At 49.3% G+C, this 3409-nt stretch overlaps 1 long non-coding RNA gene across 3 annotated transcripts in view; it reads right to left on the bottom strand.

The window, feature by feature from the left end:
- The window catches only part of LOC102252975, a 48485-nt gene extending 47286 nt beyond the window's left edge, over positions 1 to 1199 (bottom strand). For all 3 annotated transcript variants that reach the window (XR_001361708.1, XR_313480.2, XR_001361712.1), the window contains exons 1-2: positions 1185 to 1199; positions 633 to 773 (exon numbers count right to left, since the gene is read on the bottom strand). This is a non-coding gene — a long non-coding RNA (uncharacterized LOC102252975). The remainder of the gene's footprint in view (positions 1 to 632; positions 774 to 1184) is intronic.
- Between the last annotated feature and the right edge of the window lie 2210 nt (positions 1200 to 3409).

The raw sequence follows: 3409 nt of genomic DNA, 5'->3' as shown, positions 1-3409 counted from the left end.
GGCCTGATCACCCCTAACCGCCTCTGCCTCAGCCCCAGCCCCACCACCATGGCTTTGTTGGGAAGGATGTCCCGAAGGTCTCCCGGTCTAATTAGCATATTACCCTTTTATTAGTATAGATAAGAAATAATAGCTCAAGACTGATGATAAATGGTAACTGACATTGGCTTTGAGGACCATAGCAAATTGTAGAGCCTTCCATAGAGAGCAGCCACTTCTCAGCTATGGCAGATTGTTGGTATGTGGGAACACAGGCCCATTGTCCCCAGATCACCTCAATTAAAAAATATGTTTTTTAAATTGATTTTTTTGAGAGGAAGGGAGAGGGAGAGAGAAACATCAATGAGAGAAACGCCCCCTATTAGGGATCAAGCCCTAACCCGGGCATGTGCCCTGACCGGGAATCAAACCGGAACCTCTTGGTTCCTAGGTGGAAGTTCAATCACTGAACCACATCGGCTCGACTCTCCCCAATTTTGGAAGCAAAACCACACATTGAATTTTAACATAAAATCAGCTGACCTTCAGATATTGTAAGTTAAATTAGAAAATGTTAGACACTGTGAAAGGCAAATAAATAAGTCTACAGGTCATGAATTACACCAGTTTGGGGCCTCTGTAGTCCCACTCACCTCCTAGCATGCGGCCAACTACTTCCGGGTCGTCAGGCCTCGACCCCACACTGGCCCAAGGTGGCTGCATCCTTAGGGGAGAACCCGCTGGAAGCACGACCTTGGCTCCGGTGCGAGGCCCTCCAGGGAGGCTACAGGGGCCTGGGGAGGAAAGGGGGAGTCAAGTGCTCTGTGGGGAGCCACGGGGCGGCGCGTTAGGGACGCTCAGGATCACACGATCATCTTGACCCCGATCTGGGCAGCGGCCTCCAGGCCAGTCACTTCAGGCGTGTGAGTGAGGTCGCCACTTGGGGCAGGGAAGAGCGAGGTCGGCAGCTGGCGGAGGCAAGGGAGGATGTGGGGATCCAGGCCAGTTCGTGGGCTGAAGGGCGCTAGTGGACGGGCAACCTCCTACGGGAATGGTGGGCGGAACGGACTAGAGCCGCAGGAGGGCACGCGCGGGGCCGGCCTTCCTCCCGCGACCGGGTCAGGCCCGCTTCCCTCTCTCCCCGTCCCCCACGTCCTGCAGCCTCAGTCCCTCAGGATTCATGTTTCAACTGAAACACGATTTACCTGTGGCACCGCCTCGCGCCGCCGTAACCGTGGAAACGGAATCCGGAGGCAACAGTGACGGCGTGAACCCACCCACCACTAGGGGCGCCTGCGTCACCGCCTCCCGCCGGCCGCCAAGGCCACGCCCAGCCCTCCGCGCCACCCCGCGCCGCGCATGCGCCGCCCATCTAGGGCGCTCCCAGGCTCTGCAAAGCGGGCTCCCTGTGGACGGTGGGAGGCGGCAGGTGATGGTGAAGTATGGTACCTATTTGCTTTGTTTAACAATGGACAGGTTACTTTGATTTTCTAAATTGTATGTCATCCCATTCGATTGAATGCCTTATTGATTGAATGACTATCCCATTGATTGTGATCTTACTGGTTATCGAAGCACATTCTTCTGTACCTGGGAACCAGGACAGCACAATTATCCTAAACTGTTTTAGTGGCCACAGATGGTGCGTTCCAGTTGACTCAGTGGTCCTAAGACCAGGACAGCGCAATTACTCTAAATTACCTCGATGGCTCTAGATAATGACTTCCTGCCAACTCAGTGGTTCGAGACCCGAGGGCTCTAGATAATGTATTTCTGTCAATTCAGTGACCCCGAGACCCGAAACTGTAATTAACATGCTTAATTCTGCTTCTGTAATCTGCTTTTTTGTGAGCCAGGTGCCACATTCCAAACCCTGAGATGTAATCAATACCTTTGTGATTTTTTGCCTATATAACCCTGGAACTGTGACCAAATGGCTACTATGAGATTTGGGAATGGCCCCTCATAGGCCCGGATTGCAATAAATGTGACTCTTTAATTCGACTTCTTGAGGCGTCCTTCTGTGATTCTCGGGGTACAATACAACAATGGGAGCCGCTTAGCTAGCACCGGTGGGAGCCCAGCTATTTGTCGGGCCTCGGAGCAACGAGTCCTCAGCTGGAACCTCGTGTTTTCCTTGACACAGAAAGGGTGAAAGCGAGAGTTCGTGAAGAGTGTGCAAGGGGCTCACGGGGCTGGAGGTGCAGCCAGGAGCAGAGGAGGCGGCTGGGAGGTACCACGTGGCCCAGCTACAAGGAGCCGCCTGGCAGCCCCTCTTGCTTTGTCATCCTGCGGCCTGCTCCAGCACTGGGGTGCTGTGTTGGAAAGAGAAATACTCCAAGTGGGTCCTTAAGGCAGAGGAGTTACGTCACAGATTGTTGGGGGACTCTAGGTCTGAATGCTAACTCAGAATTTACCCGGTCCTAGCCTAATCCTTCTCTTCTGTGAAGTTGTGTAAAAAGAATTACTAGCTTGTGAGATTGCAAGATATATGTATGACTCTCACTGAACATAGTGTTGGGTGTGTCTGTATAAAACCAAAACTGGGAAAAGCTTGTTCCAGAAAGGTAGACTTTTAAGTATGGAAAACTCTAGATCTTGGCCTGGTATATTTTTTGGAGTCAGACTGAGTTCAAATTCCAGCTCCGTAGTTTACAGTCCCTTACCTCACTTTTCTTATTTGAGAATGGAAATAACCTACTCATGTGAGAATTAAATAATATACAGAGTGGGAAAAAGTAGTTTTACAGTTATATGGAAAGACATGCCAGTTATAATTATTACAATAGCTTTATTAACTCAAAAGAATGTCATAATACAACGGTGAACCTACTTTTGCCCATCCCTGTATTTATAAAGCATTTAGAACAGTGTCAAGCACAGAATAAAACTGTTGGGTGTGTTTTCCCTCCACGTTCCGCCTTGGTTCAGGGTTCGGGGTCTGGAAGAGGAGCCGCACACAAATGAGAGAAAAATGACATGAGATAATTTTGAAATATTGGGGGACCAGGCGGGCAAGTCCAAAAGGACTTCCACTGATGCTCAGGCCGCTCCAATCTTTTATTGATCTGGAGTAGCCCTTAGGGTAAGGAGGTTTCAGTGACACACAGATTAGCTCATCAGCAGACAATTTCCAGAAATAGGCAGAATATCTAATCAACAATAATCAACAAGGATTTACATAAGTATCTGAGGAATTGAGTGAACTAAGGTGGGGATGCTGCTTCAGCTACCATTATCTAGATTAACTGGGTGGTGTCTACATTAACTGGGTGGTGCACAGCCCTGACCTTTGTTAGGGCTTCAAAGGTTACTAGCTTTTGGGGGTCTCTGTCTATACTCAGCTAGTGAAGACAATAAATAGACTCCGGCATAAAACATAAATTATTGTTTTTTAAAATATATTTTTATTTCAGAGGGAGAGCAAGAG

Source organism: Myotis brandtii, unplaced genomic scaffold (assembly GCF_000412655.1).
Source record: "Myotis brandtii unplaced genomic scaffold, ASM41265v1 scaffold187, whole genome shotgun sequence".
In the NCBI taxonomy this organism is placed as follows: Eukaryota; Metazoa; Chordata; class Mammalia; order Chiroptera; family Vespertilionidae; genus Myotis; species Myotis brandtii.
The sequence above is the reverse complement of the archived record's forward strand: the minus strand, read 5'-3'. Positions and strand labels throughout refer to the sequence as shown.